Source organism: Lynx canadensis, chromosome A3, assembly GCF_007474595.2.
Source record: "Lynx canadensis isolate LIC74 chromosome A3, mLynCan4.pri.v2, whole genome shotgun sequence".
Classification (NCBI taxonomy): Eukaryota; Metazoa; Chordata; class Mammalia; order Carnivora; family Felidae; genus Lynx; species Lynx canadensis.
This window is the reverse complement of record NC_044305.1, coordinates 77,976,900-77,994,152: the sequence shown is the minus strand read 5'-3', so window position 1 is coordinate 77,994,152 and position 17,253 is coordinate 77,976,900.

Sequence of the window (17,253 nt, the reverse complement as noted above, 5' to 3'; positions counted from 1 at the left end):
GTCATAAATCAGGACATTTAAGGCATCCAGAGAATTCATTTTTGAAATGAATGCAAACTGGTTGCAAACTGTCCATTTCAGAAACCCTTGAGTTTCCCCCAGAGCCTCCTCCCGGCTCCTGTGACCTGTCCATAGCTACAAGCCCCAGTGCTGGCTCCACTTCTCAGGAGGATTGTCAAAGATGTAAATACAAGCTAAAGATCAGTCATGAGCGAGTGGCTGGGAGCTGCCCAAGGGGTTCAGCACATGTGGAAACATTCCCCTGAGGTGTGAAAACACTTTGACATTACAGGTATGGGTCATATTTCCCTCCCACTGAAATAGAGTATAACTGAAAAAGTTAAGTATTCCCTACAGACCTTGATGGGGGACAGGGAAGAAAGTAAGACCTCTGTGAGAGGAAGTCTGTGGAGCACAAGACAAAGCTCCCTTTTCCAGCTCAGCTCCCCCTCTCCTATGGCAGCACCGGGCTCGATTCACACTCGAGCAAAATGATAATCGCTGAAAGTCGCACGTAGGAGCCCCTCCTTATCTGCAGTTTCGCTTCCCGCAGTTTTAGTTGCCCATCCGCAACCAGGGTCGGGAAGCAGGTGCTCCTGATTCAGGGTCAGAAGGTCCATAGCAGCCCAGCGCCACGTCACAACGCCTGCGCCCTTCATACGTCATCTCCTGGTGCCGACATTTTACCACCTCACAGCCTCACAAGGAGAGAAGTACATAGGAGGTTTTCAGGTAGAGAGATGGCATTCACATAACTTTAATACAGTGCAGGCATACCTCGGAGGTATTGTTTCGTTCCAGAGCGCCGTGATAAGGCGAATACCACCATACAGTGCGCCAAACGAATTTTTTGGTTTCCCAGGGCAGGTAAAAGTTATGTTTACACCACACTGTAGTCTAGTGTGTAGTAGCATTATTCTTTTAAAAAAGGACATGCCTTAATTAAAAAACGCTTTATCGCTAAATAATGCTAACCGTCACCGGAGCTTTCCACGAGTCCTAATCACTGGTCAGAGAGCACCATGACAAATATAACAATGATGAAAAAATTTGAAATATTGCAAGATTACCAAAATGTGACCCCGACATGAAGTGAGCATATGCTGTTGGAAAAATGGCACTGGTAGAGGTGCTCAGCTCAGGGTTACCACAGATCTGCCATTTATAAGAAACATAGTGAAGTATAATAGAGCGAAGCACAATAAAACGAGGTATGCCTGTATATTTTAATAATTGTTTTATTTTATTGTTAGTTTTTGTCGTTAACATCTTACCGTGTCTAATTCATAAATTAAACATTATCATAGGTATATATGTGTAGGAGAAAACATGGTATATGTAGGGTTTGGTGCTATCTGTGGTTTCAGGCATCCACTAGGGGTCTTGGAATGTATCCCCAGTGGATAAGGAGGTGTTTCACGTGATCAACCTTTACATTTTCTCCGTGAGACAGCGTTACGGTGTATGTGCAGGAAGGGTGTTATGTATGCACAGTTACACTTCTAATTTCTTATGTATACGCCTATTTATAACATATGCATATTCATGTCTTGTGTATGCTGCCAGTATGTACACAACCAGATAGGAAAATATGCCTCATCTGTAATGATTGTGATGATCTCAAGGACATTACTGGGCTTTGATCTTTGATATTCACCACCCCCTAGTTTCTAGAGTCTTGTCTTTAGAAACTGTATTCACTCTGCCCCCACTCTTCTCCAGGCATTAAAAGTAAAGGCTACAAAGCTGGGCTAGAGAAGGTTCATTTATCCTCTCCTGGCCTAAGGAGTCATTGTGTCTACAGAACAGATGTGGGATGGGCAGGACTGGAGTAAACCTATCCCCTCTCCTACTGGAAATCACATTTAATTTTAACCCAAGGGGCCTCTGTGTTGCAAATGGAGAGGTAATTAAGCATCCAGACTCTGAGCCTTTTGGGGTGAGAGGGCTTAGTTTTTCATATATACATCTAGTATATTTTTGAAGAGCAGAGGGTTGGGGTCAGAGAGGCATAGGAAGCCTTGAAGAGAATGGAAACAAGATGACAGGTGTTGGACGTATTGCTGTTAGGTGGCATGGAAAAATAGAACACATATTTAAAAATTAATTCCAGTTTTAAAAAGCTCAAAGAATTCTACCAGCATTCTCGGTAGTGTGACAGGGGAATGGAGAGAGCGCTCTTGGGAAGGAGAGGGGGCTGGAGTGCACCTTCTGCTATCATCATCATCATCATCATCATCATCATTAAAACATATACATTATTGAAGGGGAAAAGTTCCACCTGCAGAGACCTGAAGTAAGACCTCGAAGGACAGGAGCCCTCTGTTGGTAACGACACTTGGTTGTTAACCAACACAGCCAAGGACTGAGCCCAGTGACCTAGAGGGAGATGGCTGAGGTAACCAATCCCCTGGAGTGGTCCTCTGAGGAGTATTGGTCCCATTTCAGCCACTGCCAACAAGGAACATTCTACTTGCTGCTGTTCCGTGTTGATTTAGACCATCCCTTCTGGGTGTGTGGCTGTAGTAGAGCTCGGAAAATCTGAAGCAAACGAGAGGACTTGGGATTTCCATTTAGGAATGTTGACACCTTCCTCTAGTCAAGGGACATGGAATGTGTGAGTGTGTGTGTGTGTGTGTGCATGTGCACACACATATTGGACTTGTATAAAGGATAGGGTCAGTCCTTTTCTCCACCACCCCACTCGTGTAGGACTGGTGAACGGAAGGTGCTGTTGTATACTGCACACCCTCTCCTTCCACCACCCTCTTTTGGAACCAAGCTGAGAGAACTCTAGCATGGGCACCCTTAGTTTTTTTTTTTTTTTTCTTTTCTTTCTTTCTTTTTTTTTTTTTTTTTTGATGGGCCAAGCTTACAGTTTTCAAAGTGCTATGACAGGATGGTTGCAAAAATAAAAAGCTAGTGAAAGCTTAGTCACAATATTTCTATAGCTGGCAATCAAAAGATCATATTGCATGCAACTGGCAAAATCATCATAGGGAAATTATGCATTTTCCAGAATACCTTATTCCCTTCTGTGTATTAAACATTACTTTAATATTCTGGTGACAATGTTTTATAATTAATCTAAATGTAAGGGAATGAACACACCAGAGATTATGTCTCAGTGCAAAGAGGTGAAAAAGGCTTTTTTGCAGTGGCAGACCGGATTACTGACTCAACTCCTTTCACTTAAGAGCAGCCACGGATATCACTAAGGGCTAATATCCCGCCCCATCCTCCAGTGAATGCAAACATTCTGTACACTTTGGGGAGTAAAATCTCTTCACTCATAAGGGTGTTAATGTTAACACAGAAGAAAAGTGTTTTAAAAATTGCATTAGTTCATAGACTTACATTGAACTCATGAGGGGGAATCTAGCCCCAGAGAGATAAAAACTAAAGAGCTAAGCTATAAACCAGTATGATAACATCCTTATTATAAGATGCAAATTGAGGGACCCAATTCACTAAAACACATGTTACTGGTATTTAATTTTGCTTGTGGGAATATATCAGAAGTTGGCCTATGCCTTTTGCACAATGTACTTAAAACGAGGGCGAGTAACTTTAGCTATTAAAAAAAGTGATAAAGAAGCACAGGGCAAGCCAGGATTGAGAGATAATTGCAAGGATCTAATTTAAGTGTCAGTGTACACAGCTTTCTTCCCTGGCTTGGGCTTAGAGACGTGGCATTGGTGTGGGAAGGCAAGTGCAGCCGTATTCCTGGATGGGAAGGCTGGGGTCCTGCCATAGAGCCGCAGAATGGCAGCCCCGCTTGGCTGGCCTGGGGCCCGTGGGGATGTAGCCTGTGGGGTGGGGGCCACATGAGGCTGGCCAACGCCCAGTGGTCATCGCAGGAACTTCACTCGAGCTAGTATGTTTGGGAGCCTGTGGTTTGGAGAAGAGAAGATACACTTCCCCATGAGAAAAAGGTCAGTTCCTCTTTCCTTTGGTGGCACAAACAGCCTGCTGGGTGTGCTTGGACTTCCTGCCACCAGTTCCACCCCTGAGTAGGTGAATTATGCTTCCCTCTCTGGGTGATGGGGTGACGTGGTGAGGTTGTACCCTGTATCTCCCCAGGTGGCCATTCCTGTGGGGCTTCGCGTACAAGAGAACTGTTCCCCAGCTGTCACCTCCTTTCAGAAGCCTTCCTCACATGGGGCCTCTGGGAAAGGGACCTCTCCCCTCAAGACCCATAGTGCCATCAGTGGACCACAGAGCATGGGCATCATCTGGGAACCCAGTAAAGAGCACAACCCGCAGCCCCTCCCCAGAGTGACTGAGTCATGATCTGCGTTTTTTAAAAGTTTATTTATTTTGAAAGAGAGATGGAGAGCAAATGGGGGAGGCGCAGAGAGAGAGGGATACAGAATCCCAAGCAGGCTCCAGCTGTCGGCACACAGCCTGACTCAGAGCTCAAACTCACAAATCGTGAGCTGAAATCAAGAGTCAGATGCTCAACCGACTGAGCCACCCAGGTGCCCCCATGATCTGCATTTTAACAATGTGAATTAACTTTGACAAGTGTGGCCAACCCCACCCTCTGAACTGTTGCATGAACCCCTCATTTGTCATTTACCATTTAGGGCTGGCAGTGTTTATATAATTAAGAGAGGGTTCTCCAAACATCTATTTTTGGGGGAGGGGGAGTCAAATCTTTGTGATTAGAGGGAAAAGTATCATAGTAAGCATAGGGATGCAATGGAAGTTGTCAGGGCAGAAGCTTGACACACTGTGAGATGCTACCTTAGGTAACATCAAGGTCACCTTGATGTTGGTTGGGGAGGGAAGGGGTGTGTAACTCATGGGGGCATGGAGGGTCTGCTGAAGGGATACATTTGCTATGATAGTGTTCACTAAAGCCCTAGAAGAAGCTATGGACATAAGGGTGGTCTGCCACTGCCTAACCCTTTCCAAAAATAGGTTGCCAACAACGTCCTTGAGAATGGAGTTAGGAGGACAAGGAGGAAAGGAATGGGGGAGGTGGAGCGGGGGGATGGGGCGGGGATCTCCCCCCACCCCATCCCACCCCAGGTAACCTTAGATGATTAAACTTGCTGCCTCCAGGCAGGTTGGATCAGCCTTCAGTGATTTCAGGGGTTTCTTGGACTAACCCTGCTCCCACTAGTCTGCCAGCGAACACAATTAGGAAAATGCTTATACTGTGAAGGCCGGGTTGAAGGAATACCTAAGTGTGAATGAGTTAAAGGATAACCAGCCAATCAATTCATAAGTCTTAACAGGAAAAGAGATGTGCCTGTCCTGGTTTTGCTAGGCTGACATGGCCAGCTCAGCTAAAACCAAGAAGGGGGCTGAGTGCAGAACATGAAGTTTGGAGACTCCATTCTTTCAGCCATGAGTAGGGCCCAGACTGAGCAAGAGAGGTGGAAGCATCTAAGGAAGTATTTTAGTCACTCGGCTGCAAAGGCTACAGTTCAACTTTGCATTATTCAATGCAGTGAATGTTTTTGTTTTTTGTTTTTAATTTTTTCTTTTTTTTTTTAATGTTTATTTATTTTTGAGACAGAGAGAGGCAGAGCATGAACGGGGGAGGGTCAGAGAGAGAGGGAGACACAGAATCGGAAGCAGGCTCCAGGCTCTGGGCCATCATCAGCCCAGAGCCCGACGCGGGGCTCGAACTCACGGACCGTGAGATCGTGACCTGAGCTGAAGTCGGACGCTTAACCGACTGAGCCACCCAGGCGCCCCTGTTTTTTGTTTTTAAACCCAGGTTATTTCGTGTAGAGGAGCTTGTCTCCTAAGGTTTTATTATTGGGGCATTATATTTATTTATTTGTTATTATTATTTTTAATGTTTATTTTTAATAACAGAGTTTATTTATTTTTAAGACATAGAGTGCTTGTGGGGGAGGGGCAGAGAGAGAGAATGGAAAACACAGAATACGAACAAGCTCCAGGCTCTGAGCTGTCAGCTCAGAGCCCAATGTGGAGCTTGAACTCACAAACCGTGAGGTCATGACCTGAGCCAAAGTTGGGTGCTTAACCAACTGAGCCACCCAGGCGCCCGTGGAGCATTATATTTAAATATCTTATCTCTCCATCTGCCCCTGGCCTACACTTTGTGGCTTTCCTTGGAGCAAGGACAGTACCCACACATAATTCTCTGTACAGATGCCTACACGTGGCCCTTTCTAAGGGCCAACAAGAACTTTGTGTGGTAATTTCCTCTCCCAGGATGGCTTTTACTCCTGTGTTATCACCAGGACAGTCCACACACAGCGAGGTCTCTGGAGTGAGTAACTTGCTTATTTTTTTTCTTCCATTTTTTTAAAAGCAAAGAGGATATTTTTCATGAGGCTCTCAAAGTTCAGGTGACACCATCAGATTGATCTAAATGCTCTCAGATGGGCAGGGGATTGAGGTGGGAAGAGGATGGTATTGTTAATTAATGCTTTCAAATGTGTGGGTTAAAAAGCTTGTGTTTTTCCAGTGGTTCAGATCTAGGCTTAGTTTCTTGTTTGACCTTTGAGAAGCCATCTCTAGCCTCAGTTTCTTGTTTGACCTTTGAGAAGCCATCTCTCCAGGTGCTTCTTTGAAAGGGAGAGTTCTAGGTGTTTGACTTCCATGTGGGATCAGAAGGAACAATTCCTGGGCACCTGAGAGAAAAATGTCCAAGTGACAGCTCTGGTTTGCTAGGGAATCAGCCCCTGATTTTTGGAGGAGACATGAGAAGTTCATGGAGGGATTTAATTCTGTTTAGATTCCCAGCCATTTTCTTGACTGCTATTCCCTGCATTTGTGCAACTACTGGCCTATACACAAGTTCACAAGCATTCTCTCATTAGATGCTTGTAGCAACACTGTAGTAATGATATAAGCAGGACAGGTGCGACTGCCTCCATTTCACTGACGGGGAAGCTAAGGCTCAGAGCAGTGTGTGGGCTCTCCTGAGGTCACACAGCTAGTTAGAAGTCAACTCAGGTTCCAGGGTAGATGTGTCAGCACTGTGTGAAGATGGCATAAAATGAGGTCTGTAGACCACTGTTTCTCTGACAAGTTCAAGTCCTCTGCTTTGCATTGCCCTCCTTCCAAGACAATAAGTTGGTTCAGTGCTTCTCTTGGCAAACTTTGGAAGGATCTCATTGGTGCTAGGTAGCTACTGTATGATCCAGGAATTCCAAGTATATACTCCTAGGTATATATTCAAAAGCATTGAAAGCAGGAACTTGAACAGATATCTGTACATCTGTGTTCACAACAGCATTACTCACTGAGGCCAAAAAGTGGAAACAACCCAAGTGTCCATCAACAGATGAACTGGTAAACAAAATGTAGTATACACACACAATATAATACTATTTAGCCATTGGAAGAAATGAGATTTTGACACATGCTACAACGTAGATGGACCTTGAAAACATTATGCTTAGTGAAATAAGCCAGTCACAGAAGGACAACTGTTGTATGATTCCACTTATATGAGGTACCCAGACAGGTGACATCATTGAGACAGAAAGCAGGGGCTGGGGGCTAGAGGGAAAGTGGGAGCTGTTGTTTAATGGGCCCAGAGTTTGTGTTGGGGATGATGTACAAGTTCAGGAAATGCATGGTGGTGATGGGTATACAGAATTGGGAACGTACTTGATGCCGATGAATTGTATAATTACAAATGGTTAAAATGATAAATGCTATGTTACATAGATTTTACCCTAACTAACTAAAAAAAACCCTGTTAAAAATGAAAGCAAATACACAAAACCCAAATAGAAAATGACAAGAACAAACAACAACAAAATAAGCAAAAACAAAAGAGGAGGTGAGGCAAGCAAGAGAAAGCAAAGGATAAAGGATGGGGGCTGGTATGGGAGAGACTGGCATGGAAATGAAGAGGGAGAAAGAAAGCAATCTTGTGGGGGGACAGAGGCACTCTCTGGAGCCTGGGGCTCCTGCAAACTGTCCAGCCAGTTTCAGCCAGAGTAGGGCTGATTTTCTTTTATTACATGACAGTGTGCCTGGAGCCTAGGGGCAGGATCACCTCCCTGGGGTGGGAGAAGTGTCCATTTCCAGTTTATTTATGTGTTTTATCCCAAGAGTAGGATAAACGGCTGGGAAGCTGATCTGATATTTATGTCCACTTTAAGGCTGGTGGTTGATATGAGTGCATTCCAGGTGAACTGTGCCCTCAAAGCCATTTACTTTATGGAAGGTCTCTGTTGGGGAGGACTGGGAAAAGTCATCAGATTCCATGCTTGCTGCTCCCTCTAATTATAATTTCACTTTTGAATAATTTCTGAGCACTTTGAAAGTGCAAGAAGGGGGACCCCGTCAAGTTGCTGGAACATTCCAAAGACAGGTAAGATGTTTCCTACCCCAGGTGGACTCTACTATTAGTTTGTGAAATCTGCTTTTATCATTCTAAAAGTTTCCTGTTGTCCATTCTACCCATCAAAAAAAGTTGGAAGATCTGACTTTCAAATATGTATTTGAGCTAGATCAGGGAAGACAGATTCTAATCTCACCTTGCCTGTTAATTTGTATGGTCAGTCTTTGTTTAGGATTCCCTCCCCCTCTTTTTTCTCCTCAAGCCACAAGACGATATAATCATAGCCCTTGCCTGTAGAACTCCCTGCTTGTGAAACTCTGGAGGTTCAAGTCTGTGGATAGAAAGAGGCTAGAAGGCAAGATGTGAATACTGAGATAAAACAGAATGTGGGCAAGAGTTTTGTCTGGTTGCTATTGGACTTTAAGAACTCAAAGGTCAAGAACTGGCCTCAAAAGCAAAACTTGAGAGACTTGAAGTTATATTCTGAGATCAGGGCAAAGGACTCCAAGTTTTCAACTCTGTGACTTGCTTTCAGGAAGCATTCAGCATGTATTTGCTGCTGATGGAGGCAAATGACTAGAATTCATTTTTTACCAAATGATTTTGTTAGAATTCTGAGTCCTGAGCCCTCGGCCCTTGTCAAACCTTCCCTTTTTTATCTTTTTTTTTTTTTTTTTTTTAAAGCAGTTGGTATAGACGGCTTAACTGCAAGAGAATTTAAATAGGAGAGGCTAAATCTTACAAGCTATCTAGTAAATCTGGGAGTTCTCTGAAAGAATTCTAAAGAAATGTGAGTAAGTGTCTTGGAGGAGGACAAGGAAGTGATTGTATTATTACTAATAACATAATGAGATAATCATCCCTTTGAAAAATATTTCTACCTTTGTTGAGCAGTTTTTATTTTCTCATTTTGTCCCTATTCTATCAAGGTATTGCTATTAAATCTCATTTCTCCAGTGAGCAAACTCAGGCACAAAGCAGTCTAGTGGTTCAGTGGGGGCCACAGAACTGGTTAAGAGAGTAGGCAGGGCTTAGGACCCGTGCATGGTGACCCATTCTGCAGACTTTCCATGGGGTTTTTAATCTTGTCTTTTCTGGACATGCTCTCTCCTGGGTTTGGACTTATGCTAGGTCTAGGTGACAGGGTATTGGGGATAGTGGGATAAGTGTGGGTATAAGGGGTGGCTCTTGAACATGCTAACATGCTCAGCTCAGGCTGGAGCTGGGCCTAACCCTGCCATGGTGAGGTAATGGGGATTGAGGACAGACTTTTCTGGAAGGGAGGAATGTGAGTGCTGGGTTCATGATACCAGTGGGTGGTTCTCAGCAATTCCATTCAGGCCAAGAAAACAGGTGGATCCATATATGACCTGTATTCTCTGGAACACTTCTGAGCCTGGCCAGCTTCTACACCTTACCCCTAAAAGGACAGCTTACTCCATCACCCTCTGAGTTCAAATGACTTCTTCTAAAGATACTGTGTTAGTCTGGATAGGAAAACCTTCAGAAGGCCCTTGTTTTAATATTCTCAGATTATCTGGGAGGAGTCATTAATCTCCTTTCCTCAGGTGGACTGGTTTGTCAGATTTTACACATCTCACTATTCCAGAAACAAAGAGTCTGACCTTGAGAAGATGAGGTATAGAAAAGTCACCTAAGACAAGATTGGAGTCTACAGGGTGATGGGTGGAAGGATAGCAGCCACAGGGAGCCTATCCAGGCAGATATTTTGGAGGCCAAGCTGAGGCACTGAAGGCAAACTCCCTGGACTTCATATGTAACCTTCCTGGAATGTGTGCTGGGGGAGGGGATGCTGAGGATGTCTTCAGGTCATGAGCCTAGTGGCACAGCACTATATTCAGAATCAAGACACTTGGGTTCTAGTCTCTGCTCTTTCCATTCATTTTCTTCTCTGGGTCTTAGTTTTCTCATTTGTAAAATGAGTAGATGAATTCCAAGAACACTTGTAATTTTGATTCTATGTGACTCTCCTTGGAAGGGAGGATGTGGGAGGGTAACCTGGGAGAATGCTGCTCGTTGATGGCTAGGTAGGAAGTCACCTGGAACAGCCATAGAAGGAATCAGTGAATAACTGAGGAGTCAGTACCATGAGCAATCTGTGGTGAGAGGAATAGGCTCAGGGAAGGAAGGCCACTCTTAAACACACCCCCGGGAAGCTATATAAGGAGGTTTTGCCTAAGTGACGGGCAAGTAGGTGCTGGTAGCAAATAAACCAGCTCAGGGTCTCAACTTTGTCAGGAATGGAATGCTTTCTTTCTTTCTTTTTTTTTCTTTAAGGAAATAAATCCAACAGGTCTTTTATCTTGTTTAGAAATCATAAATTTAACATGTATTGGGGTTACTAGACCAGTTCAGGGGCTATTTGGGGGCATGGGTTCATTAGGCTGAGAATATTTATGGGGCAGGGTTTAAAGGATACCATTCAACAATCCTTGGCCCAGGGCTGTTTTGGCTGCAGCTTTGGACAATCTTTTGGAATTCTGTTTTTTTGAAATATAGTTTAGGACACAGAGAATTAAATGGCTTTTGAAAATATTTCCCTACCACTCCAACTAGTTAAATTCCCAACACTTTGGAATCATGGCTATAATTCAGTTTATAAACACAAATAGAGTGCCTGCTACATGCAGGACACATTTTGAGGTATTTTGAAGGAAACAACAGTGAAGGATACTAAGGGCATGGCAGAAGACTTAAACATTTTTTGTTGTAATAAGTTTTGGGGGGCACTTGGTTGGCTCAGTTGGTAAAGCACGAGACTCTTGATCTTGGGGGCATGGGTTCAAGCCCCATGTTGGACATAGAGCTTAGTTAAAAAAAAAAAGTTTTGGGAATTTTTCTTTTCAAATAAGAAGGCATATCAACCCACACCTATACCACAACCTTCATGTATCCTTTTGCTATAGTACTTGGTCTTGGTTTCTGAAAACTGTTTCACAATTGATAGGCCAAACTTTGTCCTAATCAAATATGGTAGACATGTCTCAACATGAACACTGTTTAAAAAAAAAAAAAAGACTCTGGAAGAATACAGACTGGTTTAGACAATCAAGAAATGAATGCTGACTCACTGGTCACTTGGTAAAGGGCACTTTCTGTCCTTGATCACCTGTTATATGCATTTTATTGATTCCTCCCTGAACCATGTTGTATTATTGCCACTTTTCAGAGAAAGAAACTGAGGTTTGAACTGGTTAAGTGACTTGCTAAAGGTCATCTAGTTAGTAAGAAGTAAAGTCAGATCTTTCTGACTCCAAAATCCACGCTCTTATTTGCTTATTCATCTGACAAATGTTAATTGAGCATTTCTCATTAGCATACTGCCTTTACATGGGTCATTCTGTATACCTGAATCATGAAACAAAAGTGCAATAGAAAATGGTTTGTTATTAAGTGCTACTTTATGAGCTACATGAACTCAGAGAAGGGAGAATGATATGGGTTGTAGAGGCTTAGTGAGATGTCTTGGGAAGATCTTAAGCTGGGTCCCAGAGCATGGAAAATATTTGTAGGGATAGAGAACAGAGCAGTAGAATGAGATGTGTCTTGGGGGACATTGAGGTGCAGAGGTAAACCAGAACAGATTGTTTACGTTTGCAATGTCACAGCATTTTGGGTTCAAATGTATCTACCTGAAGTTGACTTCCAATCTCTGAAGTATTGGAGAGACTAAAAGTAACCTGCACTGTATTATTTTCATCTACCTGAATAGCAACTATCTCTAAGTCCAGAAAAGAGAACTGGGAGGGGTGAGAATATAAAATAATTATTCTTTGATGGCAGTTTCCACATGCTTCCTAAACCTATATCCAACCTGAATTACCTTTTCTATGGGTACATCTACAACAGATGAGCCTTAATAAATCTGAAATAATAATGGGAGAAGCCATAAGAGTAATGATTTTAAAAGCCCTGTGTTCCCAAGGGGCATATGTTACCAGCTGCACAGACTTTTCTCAGTGTGATCAAAACCTTTTTTGTTCCCTTTAAAAATAAGACATTTGTAAGTAGGTGCTTCACTGATTGAAAAAGTAGTTGGTTGCTGGGTTTTTTTTAATTAAAAAATTTTTTTTAAAGTTTGTTTATTTTTGAGAGAGAGAGAGAGAGGAGGGGAAGGGCAGAGAGAGAGAGAGGGAGAAAGAGAATCCCAGGCAGGCTCTGCACTGTCAGCATAGAGCCCAGTGTGGGGCTCAAACCCAGGAACCATGAGATCATGATCTGAGCCAAAACCAAGAGTCAGACACTTAACCAACTGAGCCACCCAGGAGCCCCACTCAGGTATCTGCTGGTTTGGTTTTTGAGAACAGCAGTGACATGTTTGTAGAATCAGTTGAGCAGTGTATTTCATTCAGCTTCTCAAAAGTTGCCAATAAACTTTAAAGAGATTCTGGATGAGGCTGTTGTAGTGACTCTGACTTATTGCATCCCATGCACCTCCTTGCCCCTCTTTTGTCTTCTTTCCCAGCCCCATATAAGCCTGAGATGGTGGGATAGAAAGGGAGTACAGGAAGGTTTGGGGCCCAGATATTGGTCAGGAGAAGTTGGAGGCTGGGGGTGGAGCCTCAGAAAGACATGGCAGCTCATGGTGCTGTGGTGTGGCCTCTCAGGTACCACCCTGAATCTCCCCAAGGGAAAACTGTCACCATCATCCTCTCCTTTGCCACTGGTGGTGACTGTTGGGAGCATTTCTCATAGGATTTAGGAGGGATGTCCAGGGTAATCTCTTAGGGCCCATTAACTCAGTTGCTTGGGCATTCTAGTGACAGAGTTGTGTGGTGCAGTGGAGAGAACACCAGACTGGAGAAGAGGTTTTGCCCTGGACAGTTTCTGCTATGTGGTCTGAAGCGTGTTTCTTAAAATTTCTTCATCTTGATTTCCTTATGGTTGCACTACGTAATCTCCAAGTTCCCTCCTAAACCTGTGACTTGAAGCCAAGTTGTAAATTCAGTCTTCTCATGGGATAGGTAATGCTGCCTTGTGCCAGGGTCATAGGCAACAGTCCTGACTTGCCCTCATCTTGACTCCTCTAGAGAGGAGAATGTTGGTGGTTCAGCCCAAATCCCTTGTTATTTTGGGTAAAACAATTCCCAGTTGACGCTGTTAGCAAAATTGTGTAGAAGGCCTGGGGTGACCAATCATGCTGCTTTGCCTGCTATGGAGGACTTTCCGTTCTTTAAAAAAAATTTTTTTTTAGTTTCTCTTATTTTTAAATTTTTAAAAAAAAAATTTAATTTTTTTATATTAGTGAAGAGGGGGAAGAGGGGCAGAGGGAGAGAGAATCTTAGGCAGGTTCCATGTTCAGTACAGAGCCTGATATGCAGAGCTCAGAGCTTAGGTGCCCCTGAGTTTCCCTCATTTAAAAAAATTTTTTTTACTAATGTTTATTTATTTTTGAGAGAGAGCGAGCGAGCGAGAGAGAGCATGAACACTCAAGCCGGGGAAGGGCAGAGAAAGAGGGAGACACAGAATCCGAAGCAGGCTCCAGACTCTGAGCTGTCAGCACAGAGCTCGATGTGGGGCTCGAACTTACAAACCATGAGATCATGACCTGAGCCAAAGTTAGATGCTTAACCTACTGAGCCACCCCGGCGTCACTCCCTCATTTTTAAAACTGGTAAAATCCTGGACAAACTGGGACAAGTTGGTCACCCTAAGAGGGAAAGTGCCTACCAATTTAGCATTAAGGTGCTGTTCAACCAGGGCCAGTGGAAGTATCACTGAGAAATGTAAAAAAAATTCTAAAAATATCCAATTTCTATTGGTAATTATTGTATTTCCTAAAATTTTCTCCAGGTATTAAAATCTAAATGATGAAGTGCTCTCTTCCCTTGGTCCGAGGGCTGTGTAACCAAGATACTTCCTATCCCAGCAGCCTATCCTAGGGTCTTGCACCAAATGTCTCTGAAACTACCTTTTCACTCACCTGTTCAGGGCAGGAGGGATGCTCCAGATGCATCTGATGGCACCATGGCCAAGCCTTGCCCCAATTCCCACATACCCTCCCACTTCTCACTGTGGGCCTAGGAATAAATAACCTCTCTCCCCAAACTAATGCTCTGACTGGGCTGCTAGGCTAGAAATGTGTGGCCACAAGAGAGCAGGAGCCATAAAAGATTAGATATTTTGTGCCCAGTATCTAAGATATCCTGATTTGGGTGATTTATTCTTGGAGGGAGGGTTCTGAGAGTGGCCATAAGAGTCTAAAAGAGTCTGTTTGGGCACAGCCTATATCCAGTTGCCAATAACTATTCTTTGTAAGATAGAGCAACTTATTTCCAGGACTTGGATTCCTTTTCCCCTTTCTTCTAAACCGCTTTTGAGTTAGGGAGCAATGCAGGTGGTTCCTCCAAGTCCCTCTGCTTTCATCTAACCCTTCTTTTACTCTTAGCTTTATTTACCTTCTCTATCTTCTCTGGGGGCATAGAACACTAAGCAGCCATTTTATAATTTCTAAAATCTATTCAAATTACACAATTTATGTACAGATATATTTTTGTTGCAAAAATTCAAATTTTGTCAGTCTGATGGATAAGAAGGGTATGTCCTTGGTTTACTTCACATTTCCCTTTGTTCCTGAATGACTGTGTGGAATAGGCCCTCCTTCACCCCTCCCCCTGCCATAACCTGCACCAGACTGTGATATAAGCAAGAAGTAGTCTTTTATTGTATTAGGCCACTAAAATTGGGGTTGTTTGCTACAGCAGTTGGCCAACCCTGATCAATGCAGGGCATTGGAAATAATGGCAGAATACCAACATCTTTTTGATCTTTTAAAACCGTACCATCTAGAGCCTGGAGCCTGTTTCCGATTCTGTGTCTCCCTCTCTCTCTGCCCCTCCCCCGTTCATGCTCTGTCTCTCTCTGTCCCAAAAATAAATAAACGTTGGAAAAAAAAAAAAAATTAAAAAAAAAAAAAACCGTACCATCTAGGCCCTGCCTTACCTCGTGTGTATATGAAGTTGACTTTCATTTCTTAAGACCCAGCCTGTGGTTTGAAAACCCAAGTAACTGCAGAGAACTGAGATAACCTTTTTTCATCTGCTCTGTCTCCCTCCCATAACCATCCTTACCTCCCCATCTTTGTGAATATTCTTTTCCCTTCTCCCAATTTGTAGAAGTAAAATGGAAATGTTCATAGGTTAAAATAGGCCAATGGTTCTTTGGCTATGTCACCACATAAAAAAATGGGATGGAGAATTTTAACAGTTAAAAAAAATTCTTTCTGAATTTTCCTTTGGCCTTAAATACCATCTAGATAATTAACGCCATCGTGGTATCTTTTCTCCTCTCTTTGGGTGACTAAATATTTGTACCTTAGCTCCTTCCTTCTCTTTGTGTATGTGTATAGAAATGATTTCAATGCCCTAGTCTAAGATCTGGCAGAGAAAAATATTCTTATCCCCTTGGAGAAGGTCATCCTATTCTGGAAAAGCAGCCTCAAGAAAGGACCATATACATGTTTTGTAAAAGCATGATTATTAAGTTTCAGGTTTATTATCATGCAAATGCTTCTATTTCCCCTCTTACCCCACCCATTCCCCTCCTATAACCATGAATAAAATGACATCTGGGACGTTGGGAATTTAACCAGCCAGTCAGGAAGGCGGAACAATGTTTCCTCGGCCAGTGGTTCACAGGGGTTCTCAGAGGGCCTTTGCAGGGAACTTAAGGAGTTGTTCCTTTAAACAAGGTGCCAGATTATCTCACATTTTTAAATTCCCTTTGCTTTCGAAGTTAAGTGTTTATCTCCCTGGGAAAATGAATTGGTACAACCTTTCAGGAAAGCAATTTGGCAACATGCATCAGGAGCCTTAAAAACGCTTACAAACTTGACCTGGCAGTCCCACTCCTAGGGCTTTATTCTATGAAAATCATCAGAGATATGATCACAGATACTTATCACAGAAAAATTTATGAAAGCAAAATATCTGGAAACAGCCTAAATACCAAATAATAAGGGTAGGGGAGATCTGCTCAGTAATGGAATATTATGCTGCCTTTAAAAATAGTGTTTAAAAAAGTAGATAACATGGGGAAATGCTCAAGATAAAGTGTTAAGTAGGAAAAAAAGGATAGAAAACAAATTCTCACTTTATTTAAAACAATTTATTTTGGCACACATACATAAAACACAAGGAATAAATATAAATAAGAAGAGTTTTGTTCTAACCTCGGTTCTGATGCATGCTAACTGCTTAGCATTGAACAAATGACTTAAACTCTGAATTTTTTTTCAGGGTTGTGGTGAGGATCTGAAAGAATGTTTGCAGTTTCCTGCACATAATGGTTGCTCAGTTAATGGTAGTAACTGTTATCATTCTGATCCTTACCACAATTATTTATTAGTGGTAAGAGTTGGTCCATGACAAAGCTCATGAAAGAATGATTTTGTGGGAACAGTCTTCCTGTTACTGTCAACTAACTTCCCATTGTTGTCTACCCACTATCTTCTCTGAGGTGGTCCTGCCCATAATCCAGACAAAACAAACCCCGAGCCTGAAGTGAAAATTGATACAGGGAGGAGAATTTCTGGAAACTATATGGAGGGGACATTTGGAGGAAGCAGAACTTCCTTTGGCTGTTCAAAAAAAGCAAATTAAGCATTTAGGAAAATGAGTTATTTATTGGGTTGAAAACAAATGATAATGTATATCTGTATGGTGCTGTACTATTTTAAACCCTATTATCTCACAGGACAACACATTTCAGTGAAGTAGCTTATAAGCTTAGGTACCCTATACAAGTTATCTATTGCTATATAACAGATTACCCCCAAACTTAAAATTTATACCAACACACATTTATTATGTCACAGTATCTATGGGTCAGGAATCTAGGTATAGCTTAGCTGGGTTGAGGGTCTGTCATGAGGCTGCAATCAAGTATAGGTCAGACTTGCAATCTTCTCAAGGTTCAACTGAGCAAGCTCACTCAGTGGTTGTTGG